This window comes from Idiotropiscis lumnitzeri, unplaced genomic scaffold (assembly GCF_059441095.1).
Source record: "Idiotropiscis lumnitzeri isolate Australia: NSW breed Sydney's pygmy pipehorse unplaced genomic scaffold, RoL_Ilum_1.0 HiC_scaffold_171, whole genome shotgun sequence".
In the NCBI taxonomy this organism is placed as follows: domain Eukaryota; kingdom Metazoa; phylum Chordata; class Actinopteri; order Syngnathiformes; family Syngnathidae; genus Idiotropiscis; species Idiotropiscis lumnitzeri.
The window spans coordinates 416,491-431,790 of record NW_028283709.1 but is presented as its reverse complement, the minus strand read 5'-3'; the positions used below and the strand labels follow the sequence as shown (position 1 = coordinate 431,790).

The following is a 15,300-nucleotide window of genomic DNA, read 5'->3' as shown; positions in this document are numbered from 1 at the left end:
ACCAAGTTGACGTTTAAATTTTGAACATGGACACGTGACTTAAAAAAAAACTATTGAATGAATAGGCAGAGATTGTTTTTTCTTTTTTTTAAACTTTATTGAATTAATGAAACAAAACAATATCACATTCAATTAAAAAAATAAACCAATTATCAAATATTATATGGTATAAGGGTATCTGATTATTAGATACATTCTAATGACAATTAAATAAAACAGGCCCAGTATTATAAAGACAAATGTAAAAAATGAAACGGCTAAAACACCAAATTCAAACTACGTGGGATGTTATTGCCTTACTTTGCCTGTGTGGAATTTCAAGTCATGAGCTCAATGCTAACCTGGCCAGCTAACAGAAGGCAGGATTTTGCCCACCTTGTTCGTATGATTGGCTGTCTCGCAATGTTTGTTCAAAGCTTCACTCATCTTGTTTTACTATACAAGTTTTATATATGTACCACTTTTAATGTTAGGAGAATTGACATTTAACTACTTACCCTCCATTACTTTTATCTACATGAAAAATTTAACTTCTGCTTTCTACGAATGCCGAACCTGTTGCATGTTTATCAACATTGTTAGTCGAGTTTTAAAGTTTGAAAGCATGTTTAAAGTCACCCTTCGAATGTTTGGGGGAAATGCCATTCTACACTTGTCATTTTTCAAAAACATGCATATACTGCCACTCACAAGTTCAAATAGACCACTTGAAATCACTTGACAATTTTAATTCACGTACAAACGCACATGTGGAGCATACAAAAAGGAAGTTTGACAATTCACTTAAAAAAATAATTAAAAAAATAAAATCTCAAATTAATATATCAGACCACATTTGCCTCAAATGAAGCATTGCCTTCATGCACAACTCAGTCCAAAATGGCCATCATGCAGTCAGTGTTGGCAGTGCACACCCAGTGAGTTAGTGATAGACCAAAGATAACAACAAAGAAATACTCTCCCTGTCCACTTGGCACTTTGCTCTCCAAACGTTGTTAGAACACTGGAAGCTGCTGACCTTGGAGCATCACTTGATGGGAGCGATCATTCCTTGTCCACAAACGGCCTGTAACAAATATGTTCATGTGCCACTTGTTGATGGATTAGCATGCATGTGTTTTCTTAACTTTGTCCACCCTTTTATCCGGCTCCTCTTCTGCCCCGTCAATTCGATTCTATGACTTCCGCCGCTGTTCTGAGACTCCCGTCTCGACCGCTTCCTTCTCCAACCTGCAACAACAAACATCGACTTGTATGTCACCATCTTATTTCATGTCTGTGCCCATCCTGCAAAACTTTCAGTTGCGGACTTCTCACTTAATTGTGCGATGACGACTCTCGTCCAGTGGTTCTTAGCACCACTTGGGCCATCCCGCTCCGCTGCCAGCCTGTTACAAAGAAGGGGGGCAAAAACTGTGGAAGAAGGGGCAAATAGGAACTCTACTTCTCCCCATCATGCAGTCAGTGTACACCCAGTGAGTTAGTGACAGAGCGAAGATAAGAACAAGAAATAGTCTCCCTGTCCAGTTGGCACTTTGCTCTCCAAGCGCCGTAGCATCTGCTCCTCCTCGTCCGGGGCCGCTACGGAAAAGACAGTCTCATCTTAACAAGTGTCATCATCCATTTGATTTTGCAACACTCGCCTCAAAAGCCAACAAGCTGTACATCTTGGAGCGTCTTCATTGTACGGCTGCAATCTTTCCTCTTTGAATCCATCTCTGAGCCCTGCGCCACTTTGTTGATGCATTGGCCGTGCGTTTTGAGACCCCCGTCCAACCTGCAACAACAAACATTGACTTGTATGTCACCATCTTATTTCATGGCTGTGCCCATCCTGCAAAACTTTCAGTTGTGGACTTCTCACTTAATTGTGCGATGACGACTCTCGTCCAGTGGTTCTTAGCACCACTTGGGCCATCCCGCACTGCTGCCAGCTTGTTACAAGAAAAGGGGGGGGGGCAATAACAGTGGAAGGGTTAAATAGGAACTCGACTTCTCCCCATCATGCAGTCAGTGTTGGCAGTGAACACCCAGTGAGTTAGTGACAGAGCAAAGATAAGAACAACAAAAATACTTTCCCTGTCCAGTTGGTGCTTTGCTCTCCAAGCGTTGTTAGAAGAATGCTGTCATCTACCTCAAGAGCCAGGAAGCTGCTCAGCTTGGAGCATCACTTGACGGAGCGATCATTCCTTGTCCACAAACGGCCTGTAACAAAAATGTTCATGTGCCACTTGTTGATGGATTTGCATGCATGCGTTTTAACTTTTTCCACCCTTTCATCCGGCTCCTCTTCTGCCCCGTCAATTCGATTTTATGACTTCCGCTGCTGTTCTGAGACTCCCGTCTCGACCGCTTCCTTCTCCAACCTGCAACAACAAACATTGACTTGTATGTCACCATCTTATTTCATGGCTGTGCCCATCCTGCAAAACTTTCAGTTGTGGACTTCTCACTTAATTGTGCGATGACGACTCTCGTCCAGTGGTTCTTAGCACCACTTGGGCCATCCCGCTCCGCTGCCAGCCTGTTACAAGAAAGGGGGGCAAAAACAGTGGAAGAAGGGGCAAATAGGAACTCGACTTCTCCCCATCATGCAGTCAGTGTTGGCAGTGCACACCCAGTGAGTTAGTGACAGAGCAAAGATAAGAACAACAAAGAAATAGTCTCCCTGTCCAGTTGGCATTTTGCTCTCCAAGCGCCGTAGCATCTGCTCCTCCTCGTCCGGGGCCGCTACGGAAAAGACAGTCTCATCTTAACAAGTGTCATCATCCATTTGATTTTGCACCACTCACCTCAAAAGCCAACAAGCTGTTCATCTTAGAGCGTCTTCATTGTACGGCTGCAATCTTTCCTCTTTTATACCGTATTTTCCGGGCCATAGGGCGCTCTTTAAAGTCCCTAATCTTCCCCAAAACAGTCAAAGCGCCTTGTAAAGCGACGCGCCCATTATATGGACTAAGCATCACTCTCGCGACCATCAACCCTTTTACTCATTGGGCTGTTCAGTGCATGTTAGCACACCCTGCTGGACAAAGTCTGAGTCATCTATGCTTCTAATTGACCGTGAATTATACATTATGTGACTATGGTGTTTGGGTGATGGTGTAGGAGAAAGCTGGACAAAAGGGCAGCTGTCGACAATGTTGTAGTCAGTCTTATCATTTATGTTATTGCAAGCAAGAAACGTCCCAGGTTTAGACAACAGACTGCAAAAAGCCCAAAGCACAACAGCCCATCTCTCTAAACAGCCATGTGATTGGTTGAGTCTGAGTGGCTCCCAAGAAGCCATTGCTGTAATTGGCTAAGGCTGAGTGGCTCCCAAGAAGCCATTGCTGTAATCTTTTGTGTTATTTTTATTTATTTTGGGTATATAGATGGCATGAGAGACACATGTTTTGTGTTAATCTTATTTCTTTGTTTCATTGTTTGCTTGTAAGCTGAGGTTTTTTTTGGTTTGAAACCGTGACTCTAAGGAGTGTGGTGACCAGTGAAGTCCCTCCCCTGACGTTGTTTAGTAGACTAATGCCAAGACACCTTTTGTTGGTTATAGTCATTGTTATTGGCAGTGACTCCCAATAGATTCATAGCATCTGTCATTGAAATGGGGTGATACCTCTGGAAACGATCACTTGGGGGATTGAGTCTTGGTGAGCTGACATCAGCTAGCGCGACTCAGGTGCGAGCGGCTGAGCTAGCGCGACTCAGGTGCGAGTGGCTGAGCTAGCGCGCGCGAGTGGCTGAGCTAGCGCGAGCGAGCGGCTGGATAGAGCGAGCGGCTGAGCTAGCGCGAGAGCGGCTAGTCTCGCCTGAACTAGCGCTGAACTAGCGCGAGCGGCTGAGCTAGCGCCTTGTAGTGCGGCGCGCCTAGTATATGCATTGAATACGGAAATAGCACCCTCAACTGGTGTTGCGCCCTTTGAGGGAGCGCATCTTATGGCCGTAAAAATACGGTATATATATATATATATATAGGTGCGAAGTATATATATACACGGTGTTTTTTTTTTTTTTTTTTTGAAGGTGCGACGCTACTTCGCGGATTTTCAGATTTCGCGGGTGGTCTCGGTCCCCATTAACCGCGATAACCGGGGGTTCACTGTATATATATATATATATATAAATATATATAGGTGCAAAGTAGCGGCACACCTTCAAAAATGCTTAAAAAAAATACAAATATATATATATATATATATATATATATATATATATATATATATACTGGTAGAGAGAGAGAGAGAGAAATTCATGTTATAACAAAAAAACAAATTATTATTAAAACTTATTATTTTTTTTATTCCCCAGCCATTATTTTTGTATTTATTCAATTACTTCTTTTTGTATTTATTTAATTACTTCGACTTTTACCTGCTGGTACGCCGTCCGGTGTGCCCTGTGAATGTTATGATCCTCCAGCAGAACTGGAGGATTGAACAGGACTCTCCAAACGCAGACCCGGGAAAAAAGGTGGTGATACAAAGATATTTATTATCACAATATAGTCAGTGTAATCAGCGCGTCTCGCAGCAGCTGACGACATGGCGCGAGACGATCGCTGGAGGAACGCCCACACAGCTGAAAAAACAAAAACACACGCGGCATGACAGGCACGGATCATGACAGTGAAATGAAAGGTGGCATTCTTCATTTATTCATTCATAACTGACAGCCTCGCGCTTCGCCGGTGCCCGGGCGGAAGTTGTTTCTCTTCGGCTTGACAGCCACACACGCCGGCCGGTCTCCTTCGGAGCTCACGCACGGTCCCGAACGAAGCAAAATGTCGCCCCCGATCGTGTCCGTCGCCACCAATCGTGTCCGGGGGAACCTGTTCTTCTTCGTCCACTCTCTTCTTCGTCCACTCTCCTCTTCGGCGCACGCCCGCCGTCTAACCGCTTCAGCGCCCCCTTGTGCCGCTCGCCGAAACTACAATGCTCCCGAATATTTTTTAGACCCGCGAAGCACTGAACCCGCGAAAGGTGAACCGCGAAGTAGCGGGGGTTCACTGTATATATATGTGTGTGGCAGTTAAGCCAAAGAGGAGCACCTTCCGCCCGGGCACTGTCAACACTTTTGGAGTTTTCATTCAGGCTAACATTGGTAGCAGAGGATGGTTATCAACTACAGAGTTCCGCCACCGTTTGAAGAAGGAAAACCCTACGAAAGCTGGAAAAATGAAGTCGGAATTTGGACAAGAGTCACCAAATTGGAGAAAAAATGATGTGTTTGAGGAAGTTGAGGACAAGGGACAAAAGTACATATCCACACGATGGGTATGCACTCTGAAAGAGACAGTGACTGGATTAGTACCAAAAGCAAGGCTTGTTGCCAGAGGTTTTGAGGAGCTGCAAGTTGCTGAGTTGCAAAAAGACTCACCAACCTGTGCCTCAGAGTCGCTGAGGCTTCTTGTAGCTGTGATTTGTCAAAGACAGTGGACACTTCATTCGATGGACATAAAGTCAGCCTTTCTACAAGGCATGGAACTGTCTCGCGTCATTTTTGTTAAACCTCCTCCTGAAGCCAACTGCGGAGGGGCGCTTTGGAAATTGAAAAAGTGTGTGTATGGTTTAGCAGATGCCTCTCTGTATTGGTATAACAGAGTGAAAGACATAATGATTGGTGCAGGAGGTACAGTATCCAAAGTTGACCCAGCAGTTTTCTACTGGCTGGACAATGAGAAAAACGTCACGGGTGTGCTTGCATGTCACGTTGATGATTTCATTTGGGGTGGTTCTCAAATGTTTGAAATGACTGTCATGGCACATCTCAAAGTCAAGTTTAGTGTTGGTCGTGAAGCTCATGATAATTTTTCGTATGTGGGTGTAGATTTTGTTACTTCAGAAAAAGGGATAAAAATACACCAGGCCACATATATTGACCATTTACAGCCAATACATCTCACTCCATCGCGTGCAGCTGAGCATACTTCACCTGTCACTGAAGAGGAAAGAGATCAGTTAAGATCAAAAATAGGGCAACTTTTGTGGGTTGCAAGACAGAGCAGACCTGATGCCATGTTTGATGCCAGTAATCTGGCTTCAAATCTCAAATGTGCTACCATACAGACAATTATCAAAGCAAACAAAGTCGTATCCAAACTCAAGACCAAGTCAGTTGAGTTGAAATTTCAACCCCTTGGGAAAGATGATAGCCTACAGTTTGTTGCATTCACTGATGCATCTTTCGCAAATCTATCTGATGGGGGTACTCAAGGTGGGCACTTTGTTGTTTTGATGGGTGAAAATGGACAGTTTTCTCCCATTTGCTGGCAGTCAAAGAAAATTAAGAGAATTGTCAGAAGTACACTAGCAGGTGAGACACTAGCTATGTCTGAGGGAATTGACAATGCCATTTTTCTGTCAACTTTATTTTCTGAACTGTATGCTGGTAGTCCTGATCAACATGTGCCAATAATCTGTGTTACCGATAATCACTCATTTATGGATGCTTTGAAATCTACTAAGCTTGTTGCTGAAAAAAGATTACGTTTGGAAATCAGTTCTATTAAGGAGCTGATCCAAGCCAAAATGCTTAAACAGGTGCTGTGGTTAGACACTAAAGATCAACTGGCAGACTGTCTAACTAAAAGGGGAGCGTCTCCAGCCTTGTTGCTCAAGGCTCTCCATGAAGGGCATTGGAGAATTAAATAACCTAGCCAACATACTGTTTACACCGTTAGTTTAAAAGAAAAATACACATTCACGTTATATTGTAATTGAATGTAATGTTTAATGTTTTGCTGTTAAATTGAGCAATTGTGTATTTGTTTATTTATTTATTTATTTATTTTATTTTTTTTTTAAGAGACTGAGATTGTTGTCTTATTTTTGTTTAATAACATTGACATGCCACACAGCTAGGGGGCAGTGTTACTTGGGGTTGGGTAAAGAGGAAGTGCGTATGTATGCGGTGGTGTTATGGGGAAAAGTGGCGAATAAAGTGCGGTTACAAGTTGTCAACACTTTGGGAGTTTTCATTCAGGCTAACAGGCACGAGCGGGGCGACATTTCGCTCCGTTCGGGACCGTACGAGAGCTCCGGAGGCGGCCGGCCGGCGTCCGTGGCAGTTACGCCGAAGAGGAGCACCTTTGCGCCAGGCACGAGCGGGGCGACATTACGCTCCGTTCGGGACCGTACGAGAGCTCCGGAGGAGGTCGGCCGGCGTGCGTGGCAATTACGCCGAAGAGGAGCACCTTCCGCCCGGGGTACGAGCGGGGCGAAATGAAACCGAGTTCAACCGAACGGAGACACGCTTCGGGGGAGCAGGTCCGGCGTGTGTGACAATTAAGCCGAAGAGGAGCACCTCTTCCGCCCGGGCACGAGCGGAGCGCGAGGCTGTCAGTTATGAATGAATAAATGAAGACTGCCACCTTTCATTTCACAGGGCACACGGGACGGCGTACCAGCAGGTAAAAGTCTAAGTACAAAAAGAAGTAATTGAATAAATCCAAAAATAATGGCTGGGGAATAAAAAAATAATAAGTTTTAATAATAATTTGTTTTTTTTTGTTCTAACATGAATTTCACTCTCTCTCTCTCTACCCGTATTCTATATGGTGTACTGTATACAGGGGGGTATACTGTGCTGTATAGGTTTTTTTAAGCATTTTTGAAGGGGCGCCGCTACTTCGCGGATTTTCAGTTTTCGCGGGTGGTCTCGGTCCCCATTAACCGCGATAACCGGGGTTTCGCTGTATATATATATATATATATATATATATATATATATATATATATATATATATATATATATAAGGGCTATCAAAATTAAAGCAGTAACTCAGGTGATTAATCCCAAAAGTTTTAACTCAGTTAAATATTTTAACTCAGTTTGATTTACTTAAAAAAATGTGCATACTTTGCAAATATTGTGCCATATTAGCTGTCTTTAGCACGTCTCAGAACACAACACTGTGTCTAATTTACCCCTGGGCCTTGCAAACCAACACTGCTGGAGTGTGGCGCTTGTGGGCCGTTTTGAGAAATGTTTCGAAAATAAATGTCTGCAAAGATGTCTCCATTTAGATCGTATTCAAGAACAATCTTTGAATTAAATATACTTCATATTTGGTGATTTAACAATTCCAAGATATTATTCAAGTAAATATCTGTTATAAGCTTCGCAAAAAAATTTTAGTTAAAAATGTGATTAATCATGATAATCATATAATTTTTTGTGATTAATTCGTTAAAACAAATTAATCACTTGACAGCACTAATATATATATATATATATATATATATATATATATATATATATATATATATCCACCACACAGATCCACCACATTTTCCATAATAAATGGAAATAAAAATGATCTGCTCCAGGATCAAACCATTGTCAGTGCAATTGGCAATGTTTAAGGTAACATCTTTAATTTCTTTACTGTCATTCAGGTGCAATGATGTTCACTTCAAATTCTTTTGTGTGATAAAATTCCCCATTCTGGTTGATGACGGCATAAAGCTATGGATAACATCACAGACCAATCAGAGCAGTATGCGTTCTCCTTTGGCCGTGGTTTGAACTTTAAAGTTTTGACCTAGCGAGCGGAAAAATGGTTTGACCTTTGAGATTCTTTTTCATTTAATATTTTACATTTGCTTTAATGCATCTATTTCTTTATTAATTCACATTTTTTATCATTTTGAAAGTTGAGGGAACTAAGTATGATGAAATTCTGTCTTTCCACTGTATGATACCTCAACTGAAGCATTCTAATGGTGTACTTTTCCTCACCCATTATAACATGGGTGTCACTCGATCCAGATAATCATCACACACTTAAAAATATTTTGGCAGTTAAACTGGGTATGATAAACGTCACAGGAAAGAAATTGTCGATTAAGTGAACAGCTTCGGTAACGCCATATACACTCAAAGGGCAAGAGCCCAACATTCTACCAAAATGATTATGATTAGGGAGGTAACGATTCACCCAAGCCCCGATTCGATTTTTGCTTTTCAGTTCCCGATTTCGATTCGATATTTTATTTTAATTGTTTTAAGTTGCTGCCACGTTTGTCTCTGTGCGCTCGTGTGATGCTGCAGCGATCCACAAACAAAATATGTCTATATGTTTTGTGCATTTTGAATGGAACCAAAAAACAATACACGATGCCAAATTGTACTATTATTATGAAACTGCCTATGAGTAGTAAAAGAAATACTTGTAAAAATATTTCACATTTCTAGAGCCCCAATACATTCTTTTAAATATAGAAGGGACTGAAATCATATGAAAATTGAGTCTTTTTCTCAGTTTCCGACTTGGGGTGAACACATTCGGCTTATCATAGTTGCAGTTGGCCATCTTGAACTCTGAAGTCTTTCAACTCGGCCTTCCGAATCAGGGTTTTAGAGGTGGGGCTATTTAGGGATACAGTAAGATGGTTTGATCTCTGTCGCTCCAGAATCAGGAATGTAATGGGACTGGGGTTCCTACTTGGAATTAGGGTACCTAATTTTATATTTCAAGAAATTAAATAATCATTTATAATTTTGAAGATAATACATTAAAATACCATCATTTTCATACCTGCATTAGATCCTGCAGTAGACTCACAGACTCAACACGTTGGACGTACTCAAGGACCTTCTGCAGCTCCTCTCTTGGTTAGGAAGCTTTTTCTCTGTGATAATCCATGGGGAGGTGTAGATGGTACTTCGTCATCACAGGCTTCAGACTCGTCACTTGAGAAAACATCCCTGCAATGGATGCATGGACACTTGGGCATGAATGTCATTTAACAACAAAAGCTAGAACAAAAAGCTTTGCATTTAAAAGAATACATCTGTGATGGGGAAGCCAGGTTAAAGTGTTAATTTTATAATTATGTAATTAGCTGCAGGTTAGTCTAGTGAAGGTGTAATCACTTCTATTTTGGAGCATAGCTTTTGCTCTGTCCAATCATTGCCTCACCTGCTGAAACCCACATTCGGGTATTTTACAAACCAAAAACTTAAATACCTGTACAGCTCTCATTTTTTATTTATTTTCTCTAACCTTTACCCACAAAATTTGAATATTCAAAATAAAAGTACACAAAGAAGTCACAATTTTTCCACATTAGTTACTTACGTAGTTCCTCTCAAATGCAGCTCAACACTGCATTGAATTAGAGCTTGATAAGCCTACACACAAAACATACAAAGCACATTGTGGCATGATTCTGAATGAGCCAATCTAGCATTTCAACATCTGTTCAACTGTTGGAATTTTAACTATTATCTGACTCTATTAACCAACATTCATCCAACAATTATGCGCGCTCGTTTTTGACACTGCATTGAATTAGAGCTTGATAAACCTACACACAAAACATACAAAGCACATTGCGGCATGATTCTGAATGAGCCAATCTAGCATTTCAACATCTGTTCAACTTTCATCTTGAATTTCTATTATTTAAATAATAGGCAACATTCAACAGTTAATGTGTTTTGCTTTACTTACCCAAATCAAACACATCACAAAAAAAGCCTTAAATGAGCTAGTGGAGTAGATTGTATTAATTTGAGTGAAAGCTGAAGTCTTTTGGAGAATTTTGGAGAGAGATCGAGGGACACTGTGTTTAGCGTCGTAGGCCCAATGCTAACAATATGTAGCTCGTTGTAAAGGTCCTCATAAAAATAAATAAAACACACAACGCTTATCAGTATTATTAAAAGGGTGATTATAATGTACTTAAGTTTTCCCCAAAAAAATTCGAGTATGTACGTTGTTAATATACCCTCTGTGTTCTCGTCACTTATCATTTTAGCATGCTGTGTTTTAGCTAACGCACCAAGCAGTTTTCCAACATAGGCAACCTTGAAAAATTACAAAACACATTGTAAAGTAAGTCTAAAAAATGAGAGCCAGACATTTACCCGAGATTAATTAATTAATTCAATTATCGTTCGGGACTCACCGTGTTTTCAGCTCTTCTGCCGCACCTCAAAGACCGCGTAGCTTGCATTTGCTCCTTTTCTCACAGTTTGAATATGCTGCCTTCAAAAGAATCTGTAATTTTGATAACTCCAACTTGAATCTACAAAAATCAAGCAATAAGGTAGAAATAACTTCAAATATACTTTGAATAAAGATCTTTCACAACATAAAGAATTAATAAAATAACATTAATTAATAATGTTGACTTTGTTTATTAAAAAAAAGTAACTGTGTTGACTTGAGACAGATATATAGAAGTGAACATTACACTCTATGTTCAAGCGTTCTAAACATTGTGTGAAAAAGGCTGTGTTTAATCCAAATCATTTTCCCATACATAAGTGAGAGCATGCATTTTACTCATTAGACTTCCTTTACACACACGTTATTCTCGTTTTGATTTTTGCATGTAGGTAACGGGACTGTGTTGTTTGTGGAACCAACGACTCTCATTCATCTGTTTTAGCTCTCTATGACTTTGACATGAATAACTAACTAATGATATACTTTTAAAGTACTTAGTTAATTTTTCAAATGTAATTCTAAATTTGAAGATTATGGTGCTCTTGTTATTGGGATAAATTACTAATACCATAAATTATGCTATTATACATAAATATGTAAATTTGACATCAAATACCACTCTGAGAGTAAAGAAAATGTTTCACAAACCTGTAAGCCATTTAAAATGTCTGAAATGTAATGAGTTTAGGTAGGGAAAAAGCATAAAGCCATTTATAGTATTCATCTTAAAATGTTGAATGCATTATTGGCTCACAAAATTGGGTTTTATATTTGAGGAAAAACGGTAAATTAGGGTGCTTTAGTTTCTTGAACTACTTCGGCCACTTTTGGCTCATATCCGCATCACCCGTTAGCTTGGCCATATTTTAAGACAAAACTGCCCCAAATATGTTTAGCAAAGTTGGGCCATGTGTAGTATGAGTTGGCCACTTTACGTTTACACCCGTATCACCAAGAATGACCATTTAGTTTCGGCTTCTTAATTAGATAGGTGATTTGAGCTAGGTGATGTGTCGCTGTGTGCTTTCCTGTTGGATGTGGCTGACAATGCTGGACCTGCCTTGTCAAATAGTTCATAGATGACAATCTTAGCTGTCTGGTATATTATAAAATGTTATCTTGTCCCTTAAGGGTTATTAAGTCACAGTTGGGGGTACATGTAAATTCACAAAATATAACATCCAGCCTTGTTAAATTTAGCATAGATAAATACATAAATTTAATTTTAATTTTAATAAATCAATCAATCCTCTGTACTGCTTCTTGTCCTCACAAGGGTCCCCGGGCGTGCTGGAGCCTATCCCAGCTGTCTTCGGGCAGTCGACAGGGTACACCCTGAACTGGTTGCCAGCCAATCGCAGGGCACACAGAGACAAGCAACCATCCGCTCTCACACTCAGACCTTGGACCAGTGACCAATCAACCTATCATGGATGTTTTTGGAAAGTGGGAGGAAACCGGCGAAAACCCTAGCAGGCACAGGGAGAACCTTGCACTTCTGTACTGTGATGCGGACCTGCTAACCAGTCCGCCACCGTGCCGCTTGTTCTAAAGAGTCCCAGAAAATAAAAACACCCGTCCCTGAGTCAAAAGCTGAAAAAGTCCAACAACAACACGACCATAATTTGCATTGTTCCATAAGTTAAATCAATGTCAAACCTAATAAAAGCTGACTTCTGGTCCTCAAAATTCCGACACTTATTTTAGTCCTTTCACAATCTCGCAGCATAGGCTCCATGGCCATGTCTCTATCGTTTTGGCATCCATTGAATAGTTCTACTGAGAATAGTCTTCGGGTGGTTACTATTAGCATAGCATGCATTAAATATAAAAAAGGCTACAGAACAAATTTTCAAACCCATGCCCGCTTAGCTCATCTATAACCCATACAGGACCCAGACATGGTTGACCTGCTCTAACCTATGCCCACTTATCCCACACATAACCCAAACAGGACCGATAAATGGTGACCACTTCTAACCCATGTCCACTTAGCCCACACATAACCCAAATAGGACCCAGACATGGTTGACCAGCTCTAACCCATGCCCACTTGGCCCATATACAGCCCATATGAGACCCTCACATGGTTGACCAGTTCTAACCCATGCCCACTTAGCCCACACATAACCCAAATAGGACCTATAAATGATTTCAGTAGTAGATTCAGTAGTTTTTATCATTACAGCGTTTTCCCCTCTGTATAATGGACAGGCATTAGGAGTGTTTCCTTACACTTAGATACGTTTATACTGTGTATATTTGCATGCTTTTTATGAATGTCTGCTGCTAATGTTATACATTAACGGCTACATTACGCCGCCGACTCTGTGTGAGCTATATCTTTGCTGCTGTAACACCTCAAATTTCCCCATTGTGGGACTAATAAAGGGCATCTTTATCTTTATCTTTACCAGTTCTAACCCATGCCCACTTAGCCCATACACAACCCGTATTGCACCCACAACATTTGCCTGTCAGGTTCGCCGGTAGGCGAGGAGGAGGTGGACCCAGAGGTGCGAGGAAGCAGGGAAAAGGGTAAACTAAAGGGAATTTATTAAATTAATCAAATGAACAAACAACATGGCGTGGACAAACAAACGTGGCAGGGTGCAAAATGACTAAGACGAACTAAACGTGACTAAACAGAACAAAAGCCGATGAACAAGACAGTGACAAAAACCAGGGACATGAGATGGAGCGAGAGCAAGAACATGGCCGTGAAGGAGATCAGGGAGCGGTCGTGACAGTCCAAATGGAGTAGCAGGAGTAATGTTCCGACCATGAGTTGTTGGGATGAGGTGTTTATATAGTCCAGTCATTAGGAGTGCGGATGGGCATCAGGTGTGTGAGCTGACGGGGAACAGGTGCGTGGCTGGTGAGGGCGAGGTGCTGAGGGGAAACGCCCCTACTCAGCAGATCAAAACAATAACAAGTGCACATGGCCGGGAGGTGAAGAAAACAATAACAAAACCGCATGAACATGAAAACAATAACAAAACCCCGGTCATGTCCGACGCGGATCATGACAGTACCCCCCCCTCAAGGGACGGATTCCAGACGTCCCAAAAAAACAAACACGGAGAAAAAAAAAACACAAAAAAGGAACCCCAAAGGTCCCAGGTTCACGTTCAGTGCTCCGCCTGAACGTGAACCTGGGGCGGACGCACAACGTGCTCCGCCTGAACGTGAACCTGGGACGGACGCACAACGTGCTCCGCCTGAACGTGAACCTGGGACGGACGCACAACGTGCTCCGCCTGAACGTGAACCTGGGACGGACGCACAACGTGCTCCGCCGGGACATGGACTTGGGGCAGACGCGGAACGTGCTCCGCTGCAACATGGACTTGGGGCGAAAGCACGACGCGCACCGCCGGAACATAAACTTGGGGCGAACGCACGACGTGCACCGCCGGAACATAAACTTGGGGCGGACGCGGAACGTGCTCCGCCGCAACATGGACTTGGGGCGGGCGCAGGACGTGCACCGCCGGGACCTGGACTTGGGGCGGACGCACGACGTGCACCGCCGGAACATAGACTTGGGGCGGACGCACGACGTGCACCGCCGGAACATAGACTTGGGACAGACGCCGGACGGGCTCCGCCGGAACATAGACTTTGGACGGACGCCGGACGGGCTCCGCCGAAACGTGAGCTTGGGACGGACGCACAACGTGCTCCGCCTGAACGTGAGCTTGGGACGGACGCACAACGTGCTCCGCCTGAACGTGAACTAGCGGCGCTGGCAGGGCGCCGGAACGGGGCTCAGCAGCTGGCGAGGAGCCGGGACGGGGCTCAGCAGCTGGCGAGGAGCCGGGACGGGGCTCAGCAGCTGGCGAGGAGCCGGGACGGGGCTCAGCAGCTGGCGAGGAGCCGGGACGGGGCTCAGCAGCTGGCGAGGAGCCGGGACTGGGCTCAGCAGCTGGCGAGGAGCCGGGACTGGGCTCAGCAGCTGGCGAGGAGCCGGGACTGGGCTCAGCAGCTGGCGAGGAGCCGGGACTGGGCTCAGCAGCTGGCGAGGAGCCGGGACTGGGCTCAGCAGCTGGCGAGGAGCCGGGACTGGGCTCAGCAGCTGGCGAGGAGCCGGGACTGGGCTCAGCAGCTGGCGAGGAGCCGGGACTGGGCTCAGCAGCTGGCGAGGAGCCGGGACGGGACTGCAGCCGACGAGGAGCCGGCACTGGAGGCTGCAGCCGACGGGGAGCCGGCACTGGAGGCTGCAGCCGACGGGGAGCCGGCACAGGAGGCTGCCGCTGACGAGGAGCCGGCACTGGGGGCTGCCGCTGACGAGGGGCCGGCACTGGATGCTGCAGCTGGCGAGGGGGCGGCGCTGGAGGCTGCAG

General features: G+C 43.6%; 2 long non-coding RNA genes across 2 annotated transcripts; both read right to left on the bottom strand.

The window, feature by feature from the left end:
* Positions 1–713: 713 nt before the first annotated feature.
* On the bottom strand, positions 714–1,746 carry LOC148314969 (uncharacterized). The gene is made up of 3 exons (XR_015841374.1): positions 1,318–1,746; positions 1,128–1,230; positions 714–1,066 (listed from the first exon to the last, which is right to left on the bottom strand). It is a non-coding gene; the product is annotated as an uncharacterized LOC148314969 (long non-coding RNA).
* A 147-nt stretch (positions 1,747–1,893) lies between these two features.
* On the bottom strand, positions 1,894–3,199 carry LOC148314968 (uncharacterized). The gene is made up of 3 exons (XR_015841375.1): positions 2,454–3,199; positions 2,273–2,366; positions 1,894–2,205 (listed from the first exon to the last, which is right to left on the bottom strand). It is a non-coding gene; the product is annotated as an uncharacterized LOC148314968 (long non-coding RNA).
* Positions 3,200–15,300: the final 12,101 nt, after the last annotated feature.